Genomic DNA, 8,489 nt, shown 5'->3' on the forward strand with positions numbered 1-8,489 from the left:
AGCTGTTCACCATTGTTCTGACAGGCAGTCAGAGAGCACTTAGGATTCAGCTTCTCTTCTCCTCCAGTGTGAAGCAAAAAAAAAAAAAAAAAAAACAAAAAAACAAAAAAAAAAAGACAGCTGCCTTCCTGGCTCAGAATGCAAAGAGTGACAAGAAAGGAAAAGAGGGAAAGAGAGAAAGAGATTCCTCACATTCGCAGCCATTACAAGGCTTTGTCTGAAGCTTCACTAAAAACACATGGTCTTCCTGAGAAATGTACTGCACATAGGAAATTTCCCCCCACCAGTGGCTCCAAAAATAGCCTGTAAACAACATATCAAAACTTCAAGATAAATAGACGCAGAGCGGTGCCCAGGTTAAATTGTGTCAGATCAGTGAGAAGTCGTGGCTGCTAAAGTCTTCACGGAAATACTTTTTTACAAAGCCCGCAGGTTTCGTGTGCCTGACAGATGTTAGTGATTTACAGAAAGATCCTGGAATAAAAGAAAGCAGGTTGTTTTGATCCTGAGTAATGTGTTTGCCTGCCTTGCATGGCATGGAAACTATTTCAGTGCCAGATCCCTGGGGAGGAGAAGAGAAAGCCCACAGGACTGTGGCAGAGCCAGGCACAGTAGCTATGAGACTTTAAGCTACAGTCTTTGGGGTTGGGGTATTAAAAGCTCAGGGTTACCGGCTGATGCGGCATCACTAGGGAGACTCCCATGACAATGGAAAAGGACCAGAACCAGACATCTGTGCTGAATATAGGGCTCTCTGGATTGCAAATTTGGTGAATATCAATAAAAAAGTCTATGCTGGGTTTATTTACAGGGAAGAAAAGGCATCCGTTATTCACAATGCATGAAATTTGAGACATGCTGGCTCTCTCCCAAAAGTCCAGACATTTTTCTAATAAAATAAGCAGTTAACTTCAAACAACTCGAAAGTCGTGACATAATGGTACGATCACATCCATAAGGCTCGAGGCTTACACACTAAACCCAATCCTGTAATAATAACATAAGCCAAAGGAATTGAATTACCCACCCAAACAAGCCACTTTTGAGTTAAGAGCAGAAGGCTTTCCATCCGAGGCCCTTTTTAGAGGCAGCAAAGTTTAATCTACTTACTTCCTTTACCAAACCGAGACATCGCAATTCACATGCCTGATAAACACGTAAGACTATTCCACACACGTCTCCTCCAGATTGCACGGTATCACTATGGACAGGGCTGTGGCCACACAGACTCGGCTCCGTTGTTTCTTTGAACCCTTGTTTTTCCAAGTCAATAAATCATCGTGAAAGTTGAGGGGGCAAAGGAGGCATGAGGGATAAGGGATGGAACTGAGTAAATGCTTTCTCTATGAAATGTTTGCTTTTCTGTCTCCCTTGAGCTCTGGGGAATTTTTTATTTTTCTGACTCCACTCCCCCCCCCCCAAAAAAAAAAAGAAAAAGAATTTATGCACATGGTAGCTACTCAGATGGGATTATCAGAAGTTTAAGAGTATAAATTATTGAAACATAGAAACTGAGATAGATGTTAAATGAGCCACTGAATCACATGAGATATTGTCTCAGATGGCTGCAATTATGTTTTCAAACACAAAGTGCAGACTTCTGCATGAGGCCAGGATGGATGCATCCTTTCTTCTAAAACCAAACTTAGGTGACCTCACACTCTGGATTCAAATAACAAAATCAGAAAGCTGCAGGAAGAGAAAGAATAAAGCTTAAAAAAAAAAAAAAAAAGCTGTACTAAAAAGTCAAGATCTCTTATGATAAACATTAATGCCATCCGTTGCCAACAGTGCCTCCATATAGAAAAAGTTCAACAGGTGTCTGTTAGCTGATTCAGTTAAACCAAAGAGCTAAGAGAAGCCAATGGAGAAGTCACGCTTCCCTGATAACCATCACTGCGCGCAACTTCATACGAGCTACAGAAATCAAGTTGTCTAGAGGATATCATTAAAGTAGCCATACGTTCAACAGGAGGTACAGAAGTGAGAGTCTGGGTGAGTGATCTGCAGATGACAAGAAAGAATGTTCTGGTGGCCCAAATGGCTGGGTAGTGCAGGAGGAATCAAGAAGTGTTGGAGAATGTTCCAGTTGAAGAAGATTGGTCTTCCAGGAAGTTAAAATCAGCCAAGAAAGGTATAAAAGCAAAAAAAAAAAAAAAGACAAGGCAAGTGTAGGAAGGATGGTTTGATTGTAACTCCTTATTTTTCAAGGACAAAAAGGCAAAGTACTGCTGGGAAAACAATTCCTAATGCTGGTGCTATTGAATACTGGAGAAGTGTAAACTTAACTGAAAGAGGAAGCATACAATCTTCTTACAAGTGTAAAAGAGGCTGGACAAAAGCCCAGGATATGAAGTGTGTACTGTACCATCTTCTTTATTTTATTTATTTATTTATTTAGGAACGATGATCTTTTACTGGGGAAGGGTTCATCAATCCTTTTTGGCCGCCGCCTTCCTCATGGCTGCCAACACGTTGCTCAGCTCCTCCCGCTTTCTCTTGGCGCAGATGTGCGTGCCCACCCTCTTCCTGATGAACTTGAGTGTTTGCTTGTCCTTGGACACTCTGAGCAACTCCATAGGGCAGCGCTCGTAGGGCGCGAAGCCGCACACCTCCCGGATCAGGTCCCACATGAACTTGGTGTGCTTGGTGAGGCGCGGGCTGTGTCTCAGCTTGCTGACTTTCTTTGTCACTTTGTGGCCTTTGTTGAGGCCCACGGCCATAGGGTAGTGCAGGGCCATAGCTGCTGCTCTCCAATGGCAGCCAAGACAGGAAGCCTGTACCATCTTTCTAGAGTCCCTTTTAATACACGGGAAAAGGGACCTTTCAGAGATCACTCTTGCAGCCTAAGCTCTGGGTCCTTCCTTGTCAACTCCTCAGGGATGTACTCCAACTTGCCCTTCCCTCCCACTGTTAATCTTGCATATGCTGTACAAGATGGCTTCTGACAACCTATATACTTCAGCAATAATGTCTCCCTTCCTGTCCATCAAACGCAAGACTCTCTCTCACCTTCATTGTCCTGACATGCTTTCTGCAGGGTGTGCCCTTCTCCCAGGTTTTCTGATGTCTTCTTATGAATGCATTTCAGATCGACTGTCACCTGCACAGAGACCACAGGCATGCAATGTGGCATTTATTTCCCTGAGATTCTTAACCACGGTAACCTAATTTCTTAATGCAACTGAATATTGAAACCACTGGAATATAAATTTTCTAGACCATGGGTCTCAATTTTGACTGCACATTAGAATGAATAATGCCTGGGCATTACTCAACCCCAGTGGGGAAAAAAGTGTCTACCCATGAGCAGAATGTGGGGGGTCAGTCTTCATATATGCTAATTCCATACTTCAAGTAAGTCTAACAACCAGCCCAGGAATACCATGGCAGAGGAGGGAAGAGAGCTTATTTTGTGTGGACAGAAAGGAAGACATTGTGGTTGCAGTTTATAAGCTGAAGAGTTAGTATTTCCCTAATTCTGTCCTCTCTGGATCAATTCCATGGCTCTTAACTTCTGTGCATCAAAAATCACTCTCAAAATCTCTGAAGATGGCTTTTGGGCCTTGAGAAACCCACATTAAGTAATTTTAACATAAAGTCATGGCCGGGTCTCACTAGTCTAACAGTAATTAATAAAGATGCTGTTCGTTTAATGGCCATGTGGAGATACTCACTCTTGTCACCTCTGAGTGGGAACGTGCCACAGCAAGAGCCCTGCTAATCAACAGTCCTGTGCTCACCTTACAGCAAAATCTCTTCTCCCAACTTCACTGTCAAACAAAACCTAAGACCAAACATGACTCATTTTCACTGTTTGAAGAAAAAAAAAATCAACTATTGCCTTCCTGTCTCGTTACTGACCCCATTAGAAGGTTCCTTGGTATAAACGTCACTGTGTTGTCCCCTCAGTTAAGATGTGTGCATCAAAGAGGACTGTGAAATACACAAGTAGCTGGTCAGGCTTCAGAGAAATGGCCTCTGAAGCCTTGGACACTTTGCCTGACATACTGTTTTCAGTATGCCTGAGGCTTCAGGCTCTGCTTGATCCATTTGGTGAAATATTTAATGCCAAACTATGGGTTCTAGTAACTGTGGTTTTTGTGTGCGTGAGCACTAGGTCATGTGAGACAATGTGATCACAAGAGGATAAAAGATAGCTAATAGGAATCAGTCACACAGGATTACATGCCTATGTCTCAGTGATTGACCTGATACAACGCATTCCAACAATAGTCTCCATGAGCTCCCATGGATGACCAGGCTCCTCCCATGGATGATCAGGCTCCTCCCATAGATGATCAGGCTCCTCCCATGGATGATCAGGTTCCTCCCATGGATGATCAGGCTCCTCCCATGGATGATCAGGTTCCTCCCATGGATGATCAGGCTCCTCCCATGGATGATCAGGCTCCTCCTGTGCTGCTACAATCCTAGCTCTCCTGAGATTTAGCCTTGTGGCTATGTGTGACTCTTTTGGGTAGGAAGTGAGATGGAGCACTAGGAAGCTTGTGCCTGCTGTGCCCTGGCCTTTGCCCTAGTGTATTTCCTTTACTGATTTATATATGTCATGGTCCATATTATAGCCATATTGGAATAGATGTTGGCCCATGAGAGTTCTTACAAAATGATATTTATTCCCAACAAGTGGCACTCCCAACATTGATTTGATTGTTAGTCATGCTTAGAGAAGACTTTTTACTCTAAGTAACAATAATACATACATGGCTATTTCTCAGCAGCTCAAAAATGAAACAAGTAAACAAGCCAGATTAAAACCATCATGAAATAGAACTCAATAACACAAGATGCTAAATTATGCTTTTTTACCCCCAGAGTTGAACTACCTCTTGCCAATCACTGCTTCTTCTCCCTCCTTCTCCCTATACTTCCTTAAAGTATTTTGCCTAGAACAGGAATTAACCATCACTATGTCAGGAAGCATAACTGGAATTCTAAGCTTTTAAAAAAATCTGATGTACAACATGGTTTCATTGAGAATATGCATTTTATAATCAACCGAAGGAAAAGGACAAAGACCATTCCACACCTTCATGTGGGTCCATCTACAACAAGCCCAGTTGGTTCTGGACAAGAAAAGAGTGGCCTAGCCTCAGGAGGACACTGTGACAGCACTGGTTGGTTTTTGTCACCATGACACATACTAGGGTCATCTGGGAAGAGGAATATCAACTGAGAAAATATCTCCATCAGAGTGGCCTGTAGGCGAGTCTATGGGGCATTTTCTTGATTAACAATTGATGGGGGATGGCCCAACCTACTGTGGGTGGTACCATTCCTGACCAGATGATCCTGGGTTACATAAGAAAGCAGTCTGGGCAAGACATGAGGAACAAGCCGGTAAACAGCACTCCTCCATGGCCTCTATATCAGCTCTGGCCTCCAGGTTGTAGCCTTGAGTGCCTATCCCTACTTTTTCAGTGATGTACTGTGACCTGTGAACTGTAAGATAGAATAAACTGTTTCCTCCCCTAAGTTGGTTTTAGTCAGTATTTTCTCACATCAGGGAAGAAAATTCACTAGGACAGAGATTGGTAACACAAGAGTGGACATTACCGTGATGGGTCTGACTGTGCTGTTTGGCTGGAGGATTTTGAAATTGTTTCCAACAGTAAGCTGGGGAAGCCATTGAATGCTCGGAGTTTAAGTGATCTGTGTGGGATACTGGAAGATAGAAATATTGATAGAAGTATAGACAATGGAATTCTGGCTTGGAAAGTTCCAGAGGGGAGCAAAGACCTCCATTGAGGCTGTTCATGTGATATTATTTTTTATTAAGAAGCTGTGACTTCTGGTCATCTGGGGCGAAAGAGTCAAAACAGATTAGCAGGAAGCCAGAACACTGAAGTTAAACCTTTCCTGAGGTGATCGATGCTGATTAGCTGAGGCTAAAAAATCAGCTGTGGTGGATCAATAAGTGGCCAGCATAATTGAGGAAACATCTTCTGGGAGGTATTTCTGTAGGTCAGCTCATAGTAGCTGTGGTCAAATGGGGGCCGAAGCTGCATCTCAAGCTAGAGGCAGAACTCAGTAGTGTGTAAAAGCCTTTCACTGGACACTGCTTTTGTCAGTGTGATAGCTGTGAGATTGAAAAGTAAATATGGAGAGACAGTGAGGCTTGGCACCAAGGGGCAGGGGCAGAGTCCCCAGAGAGAAGCCAGGAGTCCATTGGCTGAGAATACAGCCTCAATTGAGTGGAAACACCAGCATAATGAAGCCCATGAACCATGAGACAACTCCCATAGATAGCAGCAGTACCCCTGCATCACAATGCTCCTCTATCACAGAGGAGCCTGAGCCTATGAGTGTGTGCTGGAGATGGCAGAGACAGAGAGATGAGCTGATCCCAAGCATCTGGAGCCTAGAAGGTCATGAGTGAATCCCAGACATCAGACGCTATTGGTGATTTGAACACTGTACAGAACGGCCACTAATATGCGGGGGATCTATGATGAAGGGTGACGTTGAAGAGGGGCACTGTGGTGCAAGAGCACTATGATACAGGGGCACTAGGATTGAGGAGCACTCTGATGGAGGAACACTGTGGTGGAGGAGCATTGTGGTGGAGGAGCACTGGAATTGAGGGCTGTGATGAAGAAGCACTATGATGGAGGAGGACTGTGATGGAGGAGCACTGTGGTGGAGGAGGAGCACTGTGACAGAGGAGACTGTGGTGGAGGAGCATTGTGATAGAGGAGTATTGTGATGCAGGGGCACTGGGACTGAGGAGCATTGTGATGGAGGGGCATTGTGATGGAGGGGCATTGTGATGGAGGAGCACTGTGACAGAGGAGACTGTGGTGGAGGAGCATTGTGATAGAGGAGCATTGTGATGCAGGGGCACTGGGACTGAGGAGCATTGTGATGAAGGGGCATTGTGGTGGAGGAGCACTGGAATTGAGGACTGTGATGAAGGGGCATTGTGATGGAGGAGCACTGTGACAGAGGAGACTGTGGTGGAGGAGCACTGTGATTGAGGAGCACTGTGACAGAGGAGACTGTGGTGGAGGAGCACTGTGATTGAGGAGCACTGTGGTGAAAGCACACTGTGATGCAGGGGCACTGAGATTGAGGAGCACTGTGATAAAGGAGCACTATGATAAAGGAGCACTATGATGGAAGAGCATTGTGGTAGAGGAGCACTGTGATGTAGGAGCACTAGGATTGAGGAGGACTGTGATGAAGGAGCACTGTGATGGAGGAGCACTGGAATTGAGGAGGATTGTGATAGAAAAAAACACTGTGATGGAGGAGCACTCTGATGAACCAAGAGATATTCTTGAGCATGCTATCTCAGTCATTCTCCAGCATGGAACATGAGTGAGCAGGGATTGATACTTGCTTGTTACATCTCTCTAAAAACACACTCCTTTCTCCTCAGATTTTAGGGTTCATCATTTTTCATGTGAGTCAAATTTTTGAAACTCAGATGGCCATTGATTTGTCTTCCAGGTAAAACATAACTAAAACTTGTCCAACTTATAGATTCCCCCTCAGAGGGATCCTTGTTGTGTAGAAAAAGCAAAGTCTGTGCTAAGGTTGGAGCCATTATGGAGCCATGGGACCCCAAAAGACTCATTTCTGAATCTTCTCTCTCATTCTACGTAAGTACCAACACTTAGCACCTCCTGAGATTTACAGCCTAGATGCTTAAATGTCTTTCACGTAGCTGCTTAAACAGGGCTCATTACTCTAGCCCAGTGGCTAGACCTCAACCATACAATTATTTTTGTGGCTAGTTCATAACTTTAATTTTGCTACTTTTAGGAATCATACATGAGTATTTTTGGAGACAGACATTTGCTGAAGGGGTCACAACCCACAGGTTGAGAACCACTGGACCAGCTTTTATTGTCCTCTGGTAAAAAATGTAGACTGTGGTAATGAATCTGAAGCTGAAAGAAATGACCCAGAGAAGTGAATCCCTGTCAAAACAAAACAAACAAACAGAAGACCGAACAAAAACAGGAAATACCCTCCTTTCACAGCGTGCAGAGTGAGCCGGCCTTGCTGATTCAGTGGCTTTATTTAGCCCAGTGATGCCAACTGTGGATGTCTAACCTCCAGTACCAGATGACAAAAGAATTAATAGTATAACCCTCTACATCTATGGTCATTGTTACAGCAAAAATGTAAAAGCAAGATACCGTACAGGAACTACAAGTTCTCGTCTGGGAAGAGAAACAAGACATTCTGTGGAAAGTTCTTCTCCTAACATACAGATTAACTCAATCAAAAGTTATTTTAGGCAAGGCTTTTTTCCTCAGGACTTTTATCTTAAATCAGAGGTAAAATATCACAGGAAGGAAAGAGAGAGCATTTGGTAAATTTTTTAAAATTACAACTTCTCCAAATGATATTTTCCACGGCTAAAGACAGCCTTGGTAGGGAAAATGAACTTTAAATAGAGAAAATGATGGTCCCAGCTTCAGATTCCTGTACTGGGGTTTTATTACATGTGATGTCTG

General features: G+C 43.8%; 1 pseudogene; it reads right to left on the reverse strand.

Moving 5' to 3' along the window:
• Window positions 1-2,432: 2,432 nt before the first annotated feature.
• On the reverse strand, window positions 2,433-2,804 carry LOC117720158 (large ribosomal subunit protein eL36 pseudogene; annotated as a pseudogene).
• Between the last annotated feature and the right edge of the window lie 5,685 nt (window positions 2,805-8,489).

The sequence above is a fragment of the Arvicanthis niloticus genome, chromosome 14, assembly GCF_011762505.2.
Source record: "Arvicanthis niloticus isolate mArvNil1 chromosome 14, mArvNil1.pat.X, whole genome shotgun sequence".
NCBI lineage: Eukaryota > Metazoa > Chordata > Mammalia > Rodentia > Muridae > Arvicanthis > Arvicanthis niloticus.